At 44.4% G+C, this 21,584-nt stretch overlaps 1 protein-coding gene across 14 annotated transcripts in view; it reads left to right on the forward strand.

Moving 5' to 3' along the window:
• The window catches only part of ARHGAP22 (Rho GTPase activating protein 22), a 208,971-nt gene that overhangs the window by 71,877 nt on the left and 115,510 nt on the right, over positions 1–21,584 (forward strand). The window contains exon 4 of one of the 14 annotated variants that reach the window (XR_013824414.1): positions 21,253–21,349. The exons of the other annotated variants lie outside the window; for them this stretch is intronic. The gene's annotated coding sequence lies outside the window, so the exon portion shown is untranslated. The remainder of the gene's footprint in view (positions 1–21,252; positions 21,350–21,584) is intronic. 14 annotated transcript variants of the gene reach the window in all.

Here is a 21,584-nt window from a genome sequence, read left to right on the forward strand (position 1 = left end):
GATGAGAGGTGAGGATGACAAGACTCATGAAGGTGGATCGAAGCTAAAGTTTAGGGAACTCTGATCCTGTCCAGCCTCCCAGGCTTTATAAGGAAGGAATAGAACTCCCAGAGAGGTGGAGTGGAACAAACAGGAACTTTGAATCTGATCTGAATTAGGTCAGTCATGCTAGCTAAATAACTTGGTAGAAGTCACTTAATTTTTTTTTTACTTTCAGTTTCATGATTACTAAAATGGAGACATTATTACCTACCTCATGCACTAAGAATTAGATTGTAGAACATATGCGCGACGGAGTGCAGATCCTAGCACCTGGGACACTTCAGTCTGGGTACCCTCACGCTCCCTCAGCCCTGCCCCTCAGCCTGCTCCCCAGATCAGGAGCCACACCTCTGGCTTGCCCACTGCCATCTTCCTTCTGGCTTCTGTGTTTTGTGTTGAAGACCAGCCTTGGCCCTTCAGTGGCCTCTTGGCTTTCCTGGCTGTCCTTTTGGTGACATGTCACTCTGATGATGGTGATCAAAGTTGCCACAGTCCCTAGCACCTCAGAGCCCTGCCTATGGCCCCTACTGTCATCCCCCTCCTGGCCCGCCCATAGCACCATCTCCTGGGAGAAATGCATTATAATGTTGGGTGAACCCAGTGGACTAAAGTAACAGACTGAGGTCACCAGCCTACGTGTGAACCCCTGCCCCAGGCTTCCCCACATATTCTTCACGGTGAGTCTCAGGTGGCCCTCACCTGTCACTGCAGCTCCAGAAGGAACCTCCATCCCCCAGATTTCCCAGACTGGACATTCTTCTCCCTCACCTGCCACCTACTCCAGACATCAATGGCTTCTGGTGGAAATAGCTAACTGAATGGAAGTAATGACATCCCCAGTCACCAGCCTGGGCAAAGGAGGAGCCCTGGGGCCTGACCCAAGCTAAACCAGTGCAGCTGTCACCAGGGAGCCATTGGATCCCTGAAAGGAGCCAGCGTCTCCAACAGATGCCAGCATCATGCCCAGGGCTCCTCTTTTGGCCTCTCCGGGTCTCTACCAGATCCTCATGGGGGATTATTCTTTTCCATAATCCCCCCTCCCCAGCAAAGCCTGACTGCTCTGGCAGCCCTGTTGCTCAGGTTCCCAATCTCAAGGAGACTCTTGGTCAAATTTGACTCATTTATCTTTATAGTATGACCTCAAACCTACATGCCTGCTGGCAGAATAACCTTCAGATTTCCATTTAATTGCATGAACTACATGTAATGGACTAATTCTCAATATCTGGTTCCTGGAAAAATGGGCCCTGCTCACTGTTTACGGTGATAGAAGTGCCCAGGCAGTGAGCTCCCTCCTAACAGATGGCCTGTCATCTGTCCAGCAGATGTAATTGTGGAGAGGAGGGATGTCCAGCTACCCTTGATGCTGCCCAGAGCACATACACGTGATAAGGATCACTCCCAGCCCATATTCTTGTTCTCTCTCCAAAGCCCTAGCTCTTCCCTTCTCCCCTTCTCGCATGAAGGTCAGCAGAGGACGTAGAGCACAGAGACGGGGAAAATTCAAGATGGTGGAAGAATTGGCTCAGATGGAAACTCAGATAGAAAGACTAGGCAAAGGTGCTTTAAAACAGAACCTGAAAGTGTGGCCCTGTCCCTCCAGCTTTTCCCAACACATGTCCCTAATAGTTTCCAGCAGACAGATCCTACAGTTTTACTAATAAAAGATTCCAGGTTTTTTCTTCTTAAATACTTTTAGCTTCTGCGAAATGTTTCTTGCACCATGAAAACTCCTGCCACATTCTTTCTTGATCAGCCTGGTCTGTTTCCACTGTTTGAGGATTCACTTTAAGTCTAGTTATCCCACTCCTTCACTGTGGGTTTCTTGGCTTTGAATAGAAATGGAATAGAATAGAAATGGAAAGTACAACTTCCAAAACGTGAGATGGAAAGAATGTAACAAATTAAATGTGATCATTTCAACAAATGGGCAGAAAATGGAGGGGAGGAAAAAACAAAAGAAAAAGGTAAATAGAAAACAAAAAAGTAAATAAATAAGATAGCAAGGAATAGGAAGAAACCTTTCAGTTGTCATAATAAATGTGAATAGGTCAGATTCATCTGTCTCTTAAAAGACAAAGTGGAAGTCTGGCTTAAAAGAGAGAAAGTAATAAAAAGGTTGAAAAACAAAACAATGGGAAAAACGTAAGCCAGCACATGCAAGCAAAAAGAAAGCAGATTTAGGAATATCAAAATCAAATAGAATAGAATTCAAGGTGATAGGAACAAAAGGGAACAAAAGAAACATTTCATTATAATATAAATAACCTACTGAGAAAATAGAGCAGCTGTGAACTTTTATGTTCTTAATGACATAGCTTTGAAGGATACCTAAACAAAGAAAAAGAATTCTCATTGTTCTCCATTTTTTAAAAAAAAATGAAATTATAGAGACACATTCACTGACAATAGTGCAAAAGAAAAAAAAAGACTTAGAGATTAAGAACAAAATGACAGTGAGTGAGGGTATATATGCAAGAGAGAGAGAAATCTATACACGTGGAAATAAAACACACACGTACTTCATAACACCTCTTAAGTTAATAAGAAAGTCAAAACTTAAATTCAAACTTCTAGTCAAGGATGACAGAGTTAAAAGCCCCAAAATTCCAATAAAGAGCACTAAAGGTGTGCTTGTGAAGGTCTGGACACACCTAGATGGAGAGGGCAGGAGGGAGACAGCAGCATTCTGGATGCTGGACAGCAGGTGGGTGGGAGGTAGCTGATCAGCAAACCCCAGAGAGCTAAATTCCAAGCCAGCACCACAGAGAGCACAAAAATCCGTTGGGTTTGCAAATCCCCTCACCGCCCAGCAAAGGCTCAGACATTGGCAGGACCAGTTATCTCTGGAAATGAGGGCAAAAGAAGAGCTCCAAACAGGAGTTCTGATTGAAAGTCAGTTTAAAAAGCAGTTAAGAGGGTTCCCTTTTCACCACACCCTTTCCAGCATTTATTGTTTCTAGATTTTTTGATAATGGCCATTCTGACTGACGTGAGGTGATATTGTAGTTTTGATTTGCATTTCTCTAATAATTGGTGATGTTGAGCATCTTTTCATGTGCCTCTTGGCCATCTGTATGTCTTCCTTGGTGAAATGTCTATTTAAGTGGTCCACCCATTTTTTAACTGGATTGTTTGTTTTTTTGATATTGAGCTCCATGAGCTCTTTGTATATTTTGGAGATTAATCCTTTGTCTGTTGTGTCATTTGCACATATTTTCTCCCATTCTGAGGGTTGTCTTTTTCTCTTGTTTATGGTTTCCTTTGCTGTGCAAAAGCTTTTAAGTTTAATTAAATCCCATATGCTAACGCATATATATGGAATCTAAAAAAAAAAAATGGTACTGATGAACACAGTTGCAGGGCAAGAATAAAGAGGTAGACATAGAAAATGGACTTGAGGACATGGGGTGGGAGGGCGAAGCTGGGGCGAAGTGAGAGTAGCAACGACATATATACACTACCGAATGTAAAATAGTTGGCTGGTGGGAAGCAGCAGCACAGCACAGGGAGATCAGCTTCGTGCTTTGCGATGACCTAGAGCGGTGGGATAGGGAGGATGGGAGGGAGGCTCAAGAGGGAGGGTGTATGGGGACATGTGTATGCATTCGGCTGATGCGCTTTGTTGTGCAACAGAAACTAACACAGTATTGTGAAGCAATTATACTCCAATAAAGATCTATTAAAAAAAAAAGCAATTAGGTCCCAGATCTCCCGAACCACCTTGTGCAAAGCTGTGACTGCCCTCCCTCATTAGGGCGTAACACTTGGAAGGAAGCTGAGGACGCTGCCCCGTCATTGGGGGTGGGGGGGCGGGTACCTCACTAGAACAGGAGGCTTAGAGGGAGGTGGGCATCATATCAGTTCCTTAGCTCTCCCAGTCTTTATCCCACACTTGGCTGCCAGATCTCAGCAGTCAGGAATAGCCCTCAGGAAGGAAATGAAGAATTTTCACTGGAGAATGTGACAGGCCAAGAAGAAAAACACAAAATATACTGACAGGAGGGGTCCCCCATGAAACAGGCCAGGCAGATCTCTCTCTCTGTAAACATTCACCGCCCGCCCCCATACAATTTCCAATCAGCTGCTTAGAGAACTGTAACTAGTAGGAGTAAAGAACCTTGGGTCACTAGAAGGTCACTAGAAGGTCACTAGAAGGTCACTGGAAGGTGACTGGAAGAATTCACCCAAAGTGAATTCTTTCACTTAAGGAAAGAATTGCATATGAAGGCCGGACGAACACAGGAAAGGGGGAAAAAAACAACTTGGAGGCAATAAAAACTGTGCAGGGGGGAGAAAACTTTTAAATAAAACTGTCTTTAACATCCTCAGAGAGAGACTATAAAAATGGACAGTCAGAGCACAAACCAGCTCCCAGAATTCAGAAATAAAATACCAGAAACAAAAACTCAAATGAAGGGCTGGATGAAAATCTTAACATAATCTCCCGGAAAGAAGAACAACGGAGAGGAAAAGAGGAGAGACAACTCAGTGTCTGAGAAGAAGTTCTAGAAAGAGAGATGAAAGTCCTCCTTAGAAAAAATATTCAGTTAAATTAAATTTCCTAGGATGGGAGTATAAACAGTGAATGCTGACTGATATAACCAAAGTTACTGTGGAGGTTCAGGAAGTCACATAGGGAGGGGCGGCAGGGAGGGCAGTGAAATAAAGCAAAATCTCAAACTGCCATGCTGGGAATTCCATAGATAATGCCTAAAATTTTAAATCAAGACATGGTAGTGTAAGGATCTTATTTAGAAATAAACATAAGAAAAGAAAAAAAAAAACCTCACCTAAAAGAGCTGAAAGTGGTGACTAAGATTTGGGCAGTAGTAGAAGAGGAAGAAATTGCTGCTTATAACAAGCCTTGTAGAGCTATTTGATTCTCTAAACTGTGTTTAGATATAACTTTCACTAAAAAAAATAAGTGAAATAAAGCTAAAATAGTTTAATTTGGGGATTTTCAGAATATAGCTACTACAAACGAAAGCTATAGGGTAAGGCTTTGGGGAGAAAATGGACAATGAGGTGATGATCAAAAAACTTGATATTTATCTGTATTACAGTTGGCCCTTCATATCCATGGGCTCCACAGCCATGAATTCAACCAGGCTGAAAACTATTCAGAAAAAAAAATAAATTTCCAGAAAGTTCCAAAAAGCAATACTTGAATTTGCTGTACACCGGCAACTATTTTACTTAGCATTGACATTGTATTAGGTATTATAAGTAATCTAGCGATGCTTTAAAGAATATGGGAAGATATGCTTAGGTTATATGCAATTACAAGCATTTTATATAAGGGACTTGAGAATCCGAGGTTTTGGGTAACTTCATGGGGGAGCACTATAGGAGCCCTTCCCCACCAGTACTGAGGGGTGATTGTCTTTTCATTTCTCACAATGAGACTATATTTACTTATGTCCATATTTTAAAATATTTTAAGTTAAACAAGGAAAGAAAAACTAAAAGCAGAAAAGGAGGGCAACAGGGACACAGCCCTAGAGAGTTCTCTTCAGGTAACCAGAAAGGGGAGCAGACAAAGAGCTCCCTCTTCCAGACAGAGTCGCCAAGCCCAGCTGGTCTCTACAGAGCTGGCCTTGGCACACTGGAGGTGCTCAGAAATTGTGTAACTTCATGTGTGGAGGTGGGCTATATCAGGCAGCTCATGCCCAGGGTGGAGCGCAGGGCCTCTGAAGCAGAAGTGTGAGGGTCATCGTGTTGTCAGGAACCCAGACTGCACACGTGGTACCAGAAGCTGGATGTGGATGGCTCGGGTGCCACACTCAGAAGCTGGGTCCTGGCAGCACTGGGGGGCTGTGAGGTTTGGGAGCTCAGACTTAGCCTTCCTCACTCCGAGAGGAAAGTCATCCACGGCAGCACAGGCAGGGAATGTCAAGGTGCCAGGCTGGAGGCAGAAAGACCATCCAAATGGGGCTGTTGTCCTGACAGCCGGTGTGGCCTAGAAGACCGCCAGGTGCTGGAACAAGGGGCTGGGGAGCCTTGACAGCAGCAGGGGACAAAGTGTGGGAGCTGACGCCTGCATCCCTGGGTAGCAGAGTCTCAAATCTACGCCCATGTGGCCGATGCAGCTGTAGGTTCTAGCAGAGGCAATTTAAAAATCACTTTGAGAGCAGACTGGGTTCTGTTTTGTTTTGTTTTCCAGGAGCGTAAGTAATGGGAGTGGGAGAGAAGATTGATTTAAAGTTTCATTTAATTTAGAGTAAAAGGTTGGAATTGGGAGGAGGAGAGACAAGATGGATGGGAAAGCAGATGCACTTCTAGGGGAGAACGTTAATATGGGGCAATCAGAAACCAGCAGTCTTTAAGAAAGAGGAAACCTCAGGGGAGGAAAGAGAGGCCATCTGACTCCAGAACTTGAAGGTCACAGGGAATGTTCCAGCAGGCCGCCAATCACCCCTTTCCTCCTTCCTTTGTTTACCAAGCTTGAATGTCAAAGACAAAAACGGTGCTGTCATGAGCTGGCTCCTTGGGTCCTGGCTCCTGAGGAAGGTGCCTGGGTTGTCTCCATGTTCCGGATGAGGGAATTTGGGGGCTGGCATCAGGCCTAGGTTAGTGGGTGTGTTACCATAGCGCCTGAAGTCTTTGCTTAATGTCTGCCCATGGAACCTCACAGCTTTGTCTAGTAAGACTCTACCCACCAGGGCCCTTATCTCAGCTCTATCTGGGGACATAATTAAGATGCTGTCAGGCTGGTCTGAGCCGGTCCACGCTCACAGCAAGTCACAGAGCAGCCCATGTGTCAGATGCTTTTTCACATCTAGACATTGTAAATTCGACTCAGCTGGAGTTGATTCAGCAAACACTAACTGAGCATCCTTCATCAGTTGTAAACTGTTACTCAAACCAGCCTAGAGGTCGTTATTGTTATTGTTGTTGTTACCATTGTTGCTGTTGTTGACATTGCTACCGTTAATTTATAACACGTCCTTAGTTATATGTTTCCTCCCTTCTAGTCTGTACACTTCATTCCCGCAGGGCCTCAGTCTATCTTATTACTTATCTTCTCCTACCACCCAGCACAGTGCCTGACACATAACTGATATGTAGTAACATTTGATACTTACATGAATAATTGAATGAACGAATGAGTGAATGAATGAAGAAATGAGTAAATTGACTGAATGAGTGAACACGGATCCAGCCTGTGTTAGATCCTTGGTGGGAAAATATTTCATTGTTTTTGTAAAGTGCTTGAAAAGTGACAAGGAGCTTATTGGACTGCCTTCCCCTATTAGTATGTAAGCTCATCAGGGTCGGGATTTCGTTTGTTTTGTTTACCCTGTATCCTGATTGTCCAGAACAGTGCCTGACACCTAGTAGAAGCTCAATAAATCCTTTTTATTTTATTTTTTATTTTATTTATTTATTTATTTATTTTGCGGTACACGGGCCTCTCACTGTTGTGGCCTCTCCCGCTGCGGAGCACAGGCTCCGGACGCGCGGGCTCAGCGGCCATGGCTCACGGGCCCAGCCGCTCCGCGGCATGTGGGATCTTCCCGGACCGGGGCACGAACCCGTGTCCCCTGCATCGGCAGGCGGACTCTCAACCACTGCACCACCAGGGAAGCCCTAAAGCCTTTTTAAATAAACATTCATAATTTCCATTGAGCCACACAGCAACCTTAACAGGGCAGATACAATTCATTTCCATCGTATAGGTGGGGAAAATGATGTTCAGAAGGGTGGAATGGAAGCTTGCGTACTATGGAAAGAAAATAATATTTGGAATCAGAGAACCTGGGTTCAAATCCCGTTTATACCACCTACAGGTTGTAGATTTAGGTAGATCATTGAAGACCCTCTTGCTCCCACATTTGGTGTGTTGTTCTGAGGCTGCCCTGAGAGTTGGACAGATGGCAGCTGGCGGCAGTGGTGGTGTCAATGCTGCCTAAATACTCAGGGACAAGATTCCTGTAATTCTTAGAATGGGATCTAAGATAGAAGTCCTCCAAGAAGGCTTCTAAAATGACATGTGAAAAGCAGGTGACAGAGCCTGGAAGCGGGGATCGCCTGAACCCGTGAGGCTCCCTGAGAGCAACCCTATGTTGCCTTTTCCAATTAAGAGTCCAGGCTGTACCTTAGCAAGTCGTTTTTACTGAATCCTGCATGACAGAGAATGACAGATTTCCGAATTTTGGCTTCACTGCTTACTAGCTAGTTACCAGAGAAGGTATTTCCCTTTCTGAGCCTCACTTTTCTTTTTGTGAGGTGGGAATAACCACACCCACTATATAGGGCTGCTGTCAGAGTAAGATTAACATATTGGAAACAGCCTAGTGTCGGCCTTCTCTCCTCGGTGGAACTGTACACAGTAAAGGGTTAGCAGCCATCCAGCTCAGTCAAGCAAGAGAAGTCCCGTGGCATGCGGCACGGCCCCGATCTCGGCTCTGCCTTACTTCATGGGCTTAAATCTAAATAAAAGCTAACACTTACATGCATACGAACCAAGCACGATCCTAAGTGCTTGGCATGTATTGACTTAATTCTCGCAGCAACTCTACAAGGCACCTGCTAGATAGTCTCCAAGGATAGCTGTCCCTATTCCTCCCCTGCCTATGCACACACCCCTCCTCCCAACAAGAAGTGCAGTCTCCTTCCTCTCTTCCGCATCTGAGCTGCCCTAGTGATTACTTGACCGATAGAATGAGGCAGAAGTGATGCCATGCAAGTTCTAGGTTCGGTCCTTGAGACACCAAGCCGTTTCTGCTTTTGCTCTGGGAAGCCACTGCCATGCTCTCAGGATGCTTGAGTGGACCACAGAATTATGAGGAGATGGACCACATGGCCCAGACAGACAAGTAGGGCATCCTTGGACCTTCTGCCCCATTCCAACCGCCAGCAACCAGGATGAGGGGTCTGAACTCCTGCCCATATGAGGGACAAACTGAATAAGAAATTTGAAGAGAAATCGTGGAAAGGGCGCTAGATCAGGCACTGCATCCTTATGCAAACAAGACTATATTTATTCTGTGAACCTCCAGAAGCTATAGCCCGGATAAATAGAATTGCATGGAGGCCACTGTGCCCTCCATATAGGAAAGATACTTTGTTCCCATGGAGTGGTCTGCTGGGCAGGGGTGAGCTCCAGTCCCTGGTGCTGGGCAAGCCGAGGCCAGACCAGCACTTGACTAAGAAGCTTGGAGGAGAGCCTGTCGCTGGGTAGGAAGGTGGCCACAGATGATCTCCAAGTGCCCTTTCAACTCTCAAAGCCAGGAGGTCAGTGGAGACCTTATAAGGCAAGGAGGAATGGAGGGACAATACCTAGAGTCAGCCAAACCATAGAGGTTTTCAGAAGTTCCATCCTGGATGAGTAAGAAAGAGAAGCAGGCAAGCTGTGGGGGTCTGGCCAGAGCAGGGGGATTTCCCAGAATTCCTGTGGCTGATGTCACTCCTGGTCATTAGTGGCCATGTAGTGCCAAGCTTAATGGTGGCTCCTAGCAAAGATCTTGCAGACATGCAATTGGCGGCAAGAGAGCTGATGTGTACAGACCTTGGTGCAGTGGGGCCTTTGCAGCTGGCATCTCTACCAGTCACATCTGGCCTCGTGAACTTGCCCCTGACTCCCTGAGAGGTCCAGGAGAGCCTGATTTCACTTCCTCCTTCATACTTTCCACCCGCACATCTCTGTGCACAGAAGAACAAGGGCTTGGCTACCTCCATAGCAGCTCCCATAGATCTTGGCACAGCAAACTCCAGTTGATCAAGTTGTGCTCAGAGGAACATGCGTGAGTGAGAGGGAAGGACACTGAAGCATCAGACAAGCCCTGCTCGCCGCCTCAGGATAGCTCAGTAGCTATTGAGCAAACGTCCTCCACAGGGCGGTAGGAATAACCATGAGCTAACTGGGAACTGATATTAACGTTGCCATTAGCGCCCCAGAAAAAAATTAAACAGTAAATGTTTTCTTGTTTTAAATGTCCTTGGGGATAACTTCAAATGCTGCTTTTGTGAAGAAATACTCACTGGAGTCTTATTAAAAAAAAAAAAGAGTCATCATTTATTTAGGTTCAAATGTCAGAATGCGTGGCTTTTTCTTAAGGGATACTTTACATTTATGTAGCTATTTGAGAAATGTAACTCCCCTCTACTAACAGATCAAAATGAAAATTCTCATCAAATAGTTATTTTAAATGAAACAGAAATGTATTTAGTAAATTCAAAATTGACGGCAGCAGCCAACTCTTTTTTAAACAATTTTTAAACTGTTTAGTTAAAGCAATTTTTTTCTGCATCTGACCTGTCAAGGAAAAACATAAGATGGAAGTAATCCTCCAAAAATATGAGTTTTCAAGCTTATCTTGCACCATATAGCAGTGGTTCTGAAAGCGACTGCTGGAATAACAACATCACAATACCTTATGATTACCTACAACTCATCATTATATGACAAGATTTTGCCACTGTCATGGTGAAAGAAAACCCAGTTACTAAGAAGCCTGATGACACGCTTGGGAGTATGTAAATCAAGTGCCGAGTGTCTTGGTTGCCCCCGAATTATTTCGTACTCAGAGTGTCTCTGCCTACAGAATGGATCTTCATCTTATAAAAATGGCTTCTGTGTTTCCTTCAATGTGGCTGCCTGTTCATGGAAATGTAATAAGCTTCTCTCAGGCTCTGCTAATTTAAGTCAGCCACGGATATTCATTTACAGTATTTAAATGTCTTCCACTTAAAATAGATCAATCCTTTGGCTTTCAATTGAACCCAGTTAATTTACAGTAATAGCTGGAAGCCTGGTTGGTAGATGACTCATTTTGTCAATTACTAGGCAAAAAACTGCATCAAATGACATTGAGGCAGCATGGAAAACATATCTTATTCATTGTGTGATGAGCATAACTTACTTTTAATTACATTTGGGACATTCTAGCTCATTCATACTGCCTAAACACTCAGGGACAAAATTCGAGTACTGAGTTACTGTTTATCAGCAAAATGGAGGTGATCTGGGGGTGCTGCTGTGGGATTGCCTCCTTGCCTGGTCTGCTGAGGGTGATGGGTAGGCTTCCTGAACGATCCTTTGCAGAGGATTGGGATGGGGTGTGCCTTCCTCAGCAGAAGGCAGCACGTGCCCCTCAGCGGCAGTCTGCTCAGCAGGTCAGCCTGGCACAGATCAAAGCAAAAGTGTCTATACCGTGTTTCTCAGACTAACTTGCTCTCAACTAAACAGCATAGCAGTCCTCTCCCAAATCACCGTATACCCCAGAGCATAGCACTAGTTGCAGGGCCTGGAGAGCAGTAAGACAGACCAAACCACTTGCAGTCAAGATCATCCAAGGCAAGCCCCCCAGACCCGGCATCACCATGTCCCGACTGCATATTCTGGGCAGAAACACACTTCCCAGGGAGTGTGCTCCAAGGCCCGGGCCAGCCTGAGTGGCAGGGGCAGACTGTTCATCATGGGGGAGAAGGCTGGAAGCTGTGCAGCCCCAGAAACATGGCAGAGACAGCCGCGTGGAAGAATAGCCCTGTGGTTCAGTGCTGCAGACCCTGGGCTGTGGAGAGGCAGGGTCCCCCTGGACTCCTCACAGCATGGAGTGGAGGCCATGCAGCACTGCCTACCAAGGGCTCCCAGTTCTGAAGCAGAGGCTTTTCCACACCTGCCATGTGGGCTCCAAAGAGCTAAGGGCAGAGTTAGCATCTAGGTGGGGCAGAAATTGACACCAACATCTGCCTGAGTCTTGGGTCAGAGAACGTACTGGAAAGAAGTGGCTGACCAGTGAAGACTCACTCCCCTATAGGAAGCTCAGAGCACATGGCCTATGATGGCTGGTTCCCTTCTGAATGCATCAGCCCTCGACGGCAGTTAACCGATGCAGCCACCAAATGGGCATCAGAGGGAGTAGGCTTAGTTCTCCCTGAGCTCCTCCAGCTAGAACACCAGGTATTTTAAGGAGGCAAAGAGACCTACCATTCAGTCCATTGAGCCAAGGAGGAAGGGGGGCATTTTCACACTCCCAGGACCTCCCACTGCCCAGCGGAGATCCTTTACAGACTGGGCATTTGGCCAGGGACAGTGGGAGCCATGACCCCTCTCGGACAGTGACCTGTATCCTTGCTGGGTTTCTTGTGCTCCAGTCCAAAGGGTCAGGCAGGAAGGGGGTTCTCCACAGCCATCGTAGCTGGAGGCCAGAACCCAGACCTTCTGCCATGCCCTGCTCAGAGCTCTGACCATGAGAGCTAGGCAGATCCCAGCAGCCTGTGCCCCCAAGGCTGTATCACAAGTAGATGGGCCTGCCCTCTCATTGCTTTTCCTTCCCAACATCCAGTCAGAGGAGCAAGAGAATAATCATTAATTAAATGGCTTTGCATAGAAATACAGTGTTTCAATAGTACTATGATTTTATTTATTTTTTAAAATAAATTTATTTATTTATTTATGGTGCGTTAGGTCTTCGTTACTGTGCGCGGGCTTTCTCTAGTTGCGGTGAGCGGGAGCTACTCTTCATTGCGGCGCAGGGGTTTCTCTTTGCGGTGGCTTCTCTTGTTGTGGAGCGCGGGATCTAGGCGCTCAGGCTTCAGTAGTTGTGGCTTGCGGGCTCTAGAGCGCAGGCTCAGCAGTTGTGACGCATGGGCTTAGTTGCTCCGCGCCATGTGGGATCTTCCTGGACCAGGGCTTGAACCTGTGTCCCCTGCATTGGCAGGCGGATTCTTAACTGCTGCGCCACCAGGGAAGTCCCAGTACTATGATTTTAAAACTTTTTTATTGGGCCAGGTGAGCAGTCTGGGACAAAATTATCTGAAATGTGTTTACTCAAAATAACATCTAGGGCTTCCCTAGTGGCACAGTGGTTAAGAATCTGCCTGCCAATGCAGGGGACACGGGTTCAAGCCCTGGTCCGGGAAGATCCCCATGCCGCGGAGCAACTGGGCCCGTGCGCCACAACTACTGAGCCCACACACCACAACTACTGAAGCCCGCACGCCTAGAGCCCGTGCTCCGCAACAAGAGAAGCCACCACAATGAGAAGCCCGCGTACCGCAATGAAGAGTAGCCCCTGCTCACCGCAACTAGAGAAAGCCCGTGCGCAGCAACAAAGACCCAACACAGCCAAAAATAAATAAATTTATAAAAAAAAATAAAATGACATCTAATTAGTCAAAATAAACAATGCTGAATATTCCTGAAATCCCAGCACCTAAACAAAATAACAGTTTACCTCTTGCTATGGCAAGTCCGCTGTGGATAAGGTGGCAGCTTCATCTGTTTCTGTGCCCTCTAAGCTTGACACAGTGAGGGAGGGAGGAGAGAAGGATGGAGGTTACATTTCTAAAGGCCCAGGCCCAGAAGTAGATGAAGTCATACCGCCTAGTCCCAGTGGCCAGAGCCCTGTCACCACTAGAGGGTTCAGGAAGCCGCCCTTGTAAGCATTCTGGTCCACTGGTCACAAGCATTCATTCCCCTGTGTCCCTAGAAAGCTACTTGGCACTCCAGCACTGGGCCCATCACAGTGACACAGAGAGGCTAAGACACTAAATCTAGTGAGTGCTGGCTTCACACAGACACTTTGCAACATGGCATGCATCTTTTTCTCATGAACATGATCACAGGCATTAATGACAAGGACCTGGGGGGTGATTGTATTGGGACCCCTTGCCTGGGTGGAGCCCGAGGTTTCACAGTGCTGGGACCATAGGCACAGCCTCAATCCTATAGCCTCTGGGAGGCTCAGGAATCACTCAGGAGAGTCAGGCATTCATGATTTGGGGCAGAGCCTAGATCAGAGTCCTGGAGTGGCACAGAACTACTGCAGGGAAAACCAGGACCACTGGAGGAAGACCCACCCACCCTGGAGAGGACATTCCCTCCAAGGTTGGGAGAGACTGTTAACGGTGAGGCTGGAGGGTTGCTGAGGGCTCTGCCCAGACCCCAGGCTTAGTGCCGCAAGTCTGCCCCAGGCCCTGGGTCCCAGGCTCACCCTTGATCCCAGCTAGACTTGTATGGGCTCAGGCCCTAGGCTGGGTGGCCTTCCTGGTGAGGGCTTCAGGGCCTGTGGCCATCTGGGGTGGTTCAGGAAGGTGCAGGGAGCTGGTGCTGAGACCCCAAAGCCCCTGCTTTCTGCCAAGCACAGTGCTGTCCCTCCAACGCTCTGCCCCGAGGGGCACCCCTCACGGGCTGACAGATTCTATCAGGAGACCAGGTGTAGCCCCAACATGGTGGTGAAGCGGGACGCGGAGACGTGTGGAGCACACCAAGTGCATTTGGAGTGCACAGGAGGCAGCCTCTGGCTGGAATCGGTTGGGAGAATCTTCAGGATGAAGTCCTGAGCAAAGAATGAGGCCAGAGAAGTGACTCATCTCAACTCCTTAGGGAGGGAAGGTGCCCCAATCAAGAAGCAATTTGTCTCCAACTTTTAGGTTGCCTTTTTAAATAGCTACATTTTGGACAGTAATGGACCCTGGTTAAAGGCTTGTATGATAAGAGGGAGGAGGATGTTTCCCAGCTTGGCACTGAACTTCATTCTGATCTGCGTTATTTAAAATCTGGAGTGATTCAGTTCTTGGTTGGGTGTCAGAGGCTGAAGCTTTTTAAGATTGATCTGAGGCCACAATCAGAATAAAAGGAGATAAAGAACCCTGAGTGATTGCTTTTTAAAACGTGTGCAATTTTCCAAGATGCTGCCAGTGGAGAATCTTATCATGCCACTTGTTAAGAAGCATTTCAGAAGTTGGTTCTTCAGACAGTCTCCCTCTAGACAAGATGAAAAATGAAGACTACCCAGAGAGCCAGCTTTGATCAGGTAGGAGAGAAAGCTGGATTAGAGTGTGAAGTTCACAGAACGATCAGGAAGCCCAAAACCCAGACCAGTGGTAGAAGGGCAGACACCCCGGCCCCTGCAGGAGGTCCCACCAGGATTGTCACCGCAGACTATGAAGGAGGAACCCAGTCCTTCACCATCCTGGGACTCCTGAATCTACACCATACCTTATTTTGTGGCACAAGTGATAGTGTTATTGGGGGAGGGATTGTTCCTAGAGACAAACCAAATGAACAAGCATAGCGGCCAAAATGGTTGTAAAATAATAATTATGACAAGTACTCATTCATATTCATTCAGCCTTTAGCTCTTTACAAAGCACCAGCTCAGGCAGCCCAGTGAGGACAAAAGGACAGAGGTTAATGTCCTCATTGTACAGGTAATAACACCAGGCATCAGCCCTGGACCCGCTTGAGTCCCACATTAAGTGTCAATGTCACAATAATTACAAACCCCTATAATTATTTTTAAATGTTTATATGTATTCCAGCTCCTGTAAAATGGTTATAAGCAGACTCTATTCCTTGGCTATGTAATAACTCACAAATCACAATAGCGCTTCACAATTGTGCTTCTGACATTGTATTTAAGAAGTCTTTGCCTAACCAGAGTCATAAAGGTTTTCTACCAGAAGTTTTATCGCCTTATGATTTTACTTTTAGGTATATGATTTATTTTGAGTATATTTTTATGTGTGATGTCAGGCATGGATCAAAGTTCATTTTTTTACACAAGAATATAAAATTGTTCCACCACCATTTACTGAAAATACCATCCTGCTATCCATACTCCACTGAACTGCCTTTGAACCTTTGTCAAAAATTCATTTGTTTGGGCTTCCCTGGTGGCGCAGTGGTTGGGAGTCCACCTGCTGATGCAGCGGACACGGGTTCGTGCCTCGGTCCGGAAAGATCCCACATGCTGCGGGGCGGCTGGGCCCGTGATACATGGCCGCTGGGCCTGCGCGTCCGGAGCCTGTGCTCCACAATGGGAGAGGCCACAGCAGTAAGAGGCCCGCGTACCGAAAAAAAAAAAAGAAAAAAAAAAAAGCCATTTGTTTGGGCTTCCCTGGTGGCGCAGTGGTTGAGTCCGCCTGCTGATGCAGGGGACATGGGTTCGTGCCCAGGTCCGGGAGGATCCCACATGCCGCGGAACGGCTGGGCCCGTGAGCCATGGCCGCTGAGCCTGCGCGTCCGGAGCCTGTGCTCCGTAATGGGAGAGGCCACAACAGTGAGAGGCCCGCGTACCGCAAAAAAAAAAAAAAAAAAAAAAAAAATCCATTTGTTTGTTTGTTTGTTTCTGAACCTTCTATTCTGTTTTATTAACTTCTTTGTCTATCTTAATGCCAATATTACAATGTTTTGATTACTATAGCTTCATAGTAAGTCCTGAAATCCAGAAGTATTAGATCTCCAACTTTGTTATTCTGTTTCAAAGTTGTCTGACTGTTGTAGGTCCTTTATATTTCTATATGAATTTTAGAATCATGTTCTATAGGTCATGTCCTATAAAACACTACTGGGATTCTGACTGGGATTGCTTTGAATCTTTAGGCCAATTTGGAGAGAATTGACACCTCAGTTGGTTATATCTTCTTTCAATTCTCCCAGCAATGATTTTTAGTTCTCAGTGCACAGATCTTGAAGATCTTTCATCATATTTATCCCCAAGTATTTCATATTTTGGGGTGCAAGTAAAATGGTTTTGATTTTCAATTTCCAATTGTTCATTGCTAATAGAGAGAGATACTACTTAAATTTGTGCATTTGTCTTGTATCCTGAAACCTTACCAAAATCATTTATTAATTCTAGTAGCTTTTTTTTTGTAAAGTTTCAGCAGATTTTCTACATAGACAATTATGTTGTTTGTGGAAACACTTTCACTTCTTCCTTTCCAATTTGGACAAATTTTATTTCTTTTTCTCACCTTATAACAACAGCTAGGACTCGTACAATATTTAATAGAAATAATAAGAATAAACATCATTGTCTTGATCTTGGTCTTAGGGGAAAAGCTTTTAGTATGATATTAGCTTTTCGTTTTTCAGAGATACCCTTTATCAGGTTGAGGAAGTTCTCTTTTATTCTAGTTTGCTGAGAATTTTTATCAGGAATGGATGTTGAATTTTGTCAAATGCTTTTTTTTTTTTTTGCATCTATCGAGATGATCTTTTCTCTTTTCTAGTTTATAAATATGGTTAATTACATTGATTGATTTTGGTTTGTTAAACCAACTTTGCATACTTGGGATAAACCCCAGTTGGTCATTATTTTCCTTTCTATATATTGTTGAACTTGATTTGCTAAAATTTTGTTGAGAATTTTTGTTCCTGAGCGATATTGGTTTACAGTGTTCTTTTCTTATAATGTCTTCAGCTGTTCTATATCACAGTAATGTTGGCCTCATAAAATGCACTGGAAACCATGCCTTTTTTTCACTTTTCAAAAAGAATTTGTGTAGTATTGGTGTTATTTCTTCCTTAAATATTTGGTAGAATTCACCAGTGAAATCATCTGAGTTTGGAGTTTTCCTTGTGGGAAGGTTTTTAGCTACAAATTCCATTTCTTTGTATTTATATTTATTTTTGCTGTGTTGGGTCTTTGTTTCTGTGCCAGGACTTTCTCCAGTTGTGGCAAGCGGGGGCCACTCTTCATCATGGTGCGTGGGCCTCTCACTGTTGCGGCCTCTCTTGTTGCAGAGCACAGGCTTTGGACGCGCAGGCTCAGTAGTTGTGGCTCACGGGCCCAGTTGCTCCGTGGCATGTGGGATCCTCCCAGACCAGGGCTTGAACCCGTGTCCCCTGCGTTAGCAGGCAGATTCTCAACCACTGTGCCACCAAGGGAAGCCCCCAAATTCCAGTTCTTTACTAGATATGGGGCTATTTAACTATTTCTTCTTGACTGAGCTTCAGTAGTTTGTGTCTTCTTTTATCCACTTCATCTAAATTTCCAAATTTATTAACATAATGTTTTTCTTAACATTACCTTATCTTTTTAATACCTGAAGAATCTGTGGTGAGGTCACCTCTCTAATTCCAGATATTGACAATTTATCTTCTCTCTTTTTCCTGATTAGTCTTGCTAGAGACTTATCAATTTTATTGATCTTCTCAAAGAACTAGCTTTTAGTTTCATTGGCTTCATTATTTTTTTATTTTTCATTTTATTTATAGCCACTCTGATCTTTATTTTTTCATTTTTTTACATTGGGTTTAATTTGCTCTTCTTTGTGTCATTTCTTAAGGTAGAAGCTGAGGTCATTGATTGAAGGCTTTCTTCTTTTGTGATATCAACATTTAGTGCTATAATTTACCCCCTAACTACTCCTCTAGAGGCATGTAACAAAATTTTATATGTTGTGTTTTCATTTTTATCCAGTTCAAAGCACTTTCTAATTTTCCTTTTTGATGTTTTTCTTTGATGTATGGGTTATTTAGAAATGCATTAATTGGTTTCCAAATGTTTGGGGATTTTCCAGAAATTTTTCTGTTATTGATTTCTAACTTAATTCCATTGTGATCAGAGAACATATGTTGTATTTGAACTTTTTTCCATTTTTTAAGACTTGTTTATGGCCATCTTAGTAAAAGTTTCATGGACATTTGAAAACACGTGTATTCTACTGTTGAGGAAGGCAGCAATTAGGTCAAATTGGTTGATAGTGTTTATTCAGGTCATTTATATCGTTACTGATTTTTTTGTCTACTTGTTTTCTCAATTATTGATAAATAGATAATGAACTATTTTTACTTTAATCGTCTACTTCCTATTGCTCCATTAATCTTCCTTCCTTTCCTTTTTTCTGTCTAATATCATTTTCTTTCTGCCTAATTGTCTTTAACAATTCTCGTAGTATGAGTCTGCTAATGATGCATTATTTCCTATTTGTTTTGTGTATCTTAAAAGGTCTCTACTTAGCCTTTATTTTGGGGGGATACTTTTACTGGATTCAGAATACGAGGTTGACAGATTTTCCTTTCAATACCATTAAAGATGTTGTTCCACTGATTTCTTAACTTACATTGTTTCTGATAAGAAATTTGCTGTCATCCTCACATTTGCTCCTCTGTACATATTGTATCATTCACCTCTGGCTGCTTTTAAGAGTTTCTTTTCATGACTGGGTTTGAGCCATTTGATTATGCCTTCATATACTTACTTTTCTTTATGTTTCTTATGCTTGGGGCTCATTGCACTTCTTGGATCTGTGGGTTTATACTGTTCATAAATTTGGAAAAGTTTCAGCTATAATTTCTTCACAAATATTTTTCAGTTCCCCCCTCCTTGTCCAGAGACTCGAATTACATGTAAATTACACTGCTTGACGTTATCCCACATCTCACTGATGCTCTGTTCATTCTTTTTACTTCTCTTTTCTCTTTGTTTCATTTTGAGTAGTTTCTATGGCTATATTTTCAAGTTCTCTAGTCTTTTCATCTGCAACATCGAATCTGCTGTTAATCCCACTCATTGTATTTTTTATTTGCACATTGTACTTCTCATCTCTAGAATGTAGATTTGAGACTTTTTTTTATATCCGCCATTGAGGGAGTCACCATATCCTCTGGCCTCAGTCAGATTTTCAGATGTCTGTAGTTCCACCCAACATCTTGACTATCATTTCGTAAAAGACCCCAAGCTAGAAACACCCAGCTAAGCCATTCCAAATTTCCTGGTCTACAGAAACCCTGTAAGAGAATAAAGGTTTATTGTTGTTTTTACCTACCAAGATTTAGGGTAATTTGTTATGTTGCAATAGATAACTAAGACATTCAGAATCTGACATAGGAAGCTTTCTGAATTCTGAGCATGTTCACCAGTCCCTGAAGGTTGTACCACATCCTAGGTGCCCCATTGCTGGGTTTAGACAAATGAGAGGGAGCAAGGCTAATCACTGGGCTGCTTCCCCTCCACCTGCAGTGTTCCTGGAGTTTGTATTTATTACGCTGTAGAAATGATGGATTTTGAATAAACCATCTAAGCTGACACTAATATAAGAAATATACTCTCTCCCAAAGTTGCTCTCTGAGAGAAGGAGTTTCTGGAGCTTTTGTCTGGGGCCTCCACTGGATACCCACGGGTCCTCTCAAGCTGGTACATTCACAAGGGCTGGGGAGGGAGCTTTGGTGAGCCAGCAGCAGGCCTGGAGTGGAGCTCGGTTACACACAGACAGAATAGCGCATCCTTTGACCATTACTCCCTTACACCAGTGGACTTGCACTGGTGTGAAGCTAGAGATGAATGAAGTCATTGGCAGCCTCTCAGGACAAACTGGGATATGCAGGCTGAGTAAATAGCAAAACAGAGCAAATGCACATAGCTCAGACGCAGGGGGAGGGGGAGAGGGGACTAACCTTTGTGGGAAGCTGTCAGTGTGACTGGAGTTTGCACGATCTCTTTCTGCACCCAGCTGCCCATCTGTGCAGTTGTAGGTGCAAATGGTGTGTCTGGTCCCTTCCCAGGCCCAGCAGGAAGGAGACCAGCCACCCCCTCCAAAGTGCTAACACTCACTTGGGGCTCCTCAGGGAAAGCCCGGACCCCTCTAGTCCAGGGCACGATCTGAGTGGCTGGAGGTACTCCTTGTCCTTCGGAACTGCACGTGTCCAAGGCACAGCAGCTCAACCAAAACCTGGCTCTCCAAGGCCAGCAGGAAAATATCGGATCATTTTAACCCTCACAACAGCCTCATGAGGCAGATACTGTTATCCTTATTTTACACTTGAGGAAACTGATGTGCTGAATAAGCTGATGGAAAAGGCACCTTCCTTTGGCTACTTACTCTAAGTGCCCCTAGAGAGTGGTTGTCAACGTGTATCCCCGGGGGCCAGCAGCATCAGAAACCTGGTTAGAAATGCAGATTCTCCTTTTTTGTTTCTCTCTTTTTTTTTTTTTTCGGCCACATTACACCGCTTGTGGGATCTTAATTCCCCAACCAGGGATTGAACCCCGGGCCATGAAAGTGCCGAGTCCTAACCACTGGACCAGCAGAGAAATCCCCAGATTCTCCTTCTTTCTCCAGACCTATAGAGTCAGAAACCCCAGGGGTAGTTCTATTAGTGCTATGCTTACCAGCCAGTTGCTAAACATTTCCACTATTAGAAATTAAATCATACAGACCTACAATTAAATAAATTATATTAAAAACAAAGGTAATTAATGGATAAACAGCAAGGTCCTACTGTATAGCACAGGGAACTATATTCAATATCTTGTCATAAACCATAATGGAAAATAATATGAAAAAGAATATGTATATAAACACACACATATATATATAACTGAATCACTTTACTGAATACCTGAAACTAACACAATGTTGTAAATCAACTATACTTCAATAAAATACATTAAAAAATAAAGATAATCAGTCCTCAAAATGTATCACCCCCTAATTGTTTGATTTCATTTACTCCTATCTATGCTCTAGAGCCTGTTGACCCCTATGGTATCCACGTGGCAGGAACACTGCGGTGCATTTCTTCCCAGTGCCACATTCAATGACGACATGAAATCAGCCATGGAGGGTATTTATATCACAGAAGTTGGCAAACACTACAAATCAGCTTGCCTTATTTTTTTTGGAGAACCTGTTGTTAAACACTTACTGCAAGACCACCAAACTTGGTACTCCGTGTTTTAACAAGCCCTGGGGTGACTCTCATGCCCTCTCAAGGTTGAGACCTAGCCCGAGGGTCTCAGCTGGATGCTTCATACTGACTTCTACGTGTCTTTCATCACAGCCTTAACAAATGACATACC

The sequence above is a fragment of the Stenella coeruleoalba genome, assembly GCF_951394435.1.
Source record: "Stenella coeruleoalba genome assembly, chromosome: 16".
In the NCBI taxonomy this organism is placed as follows: Eukaryota; Metazoa; Chordata; class Mammalia; order Artiodactyla; family Delphinidae; genus Stenella; species Stenella coeruleoalba.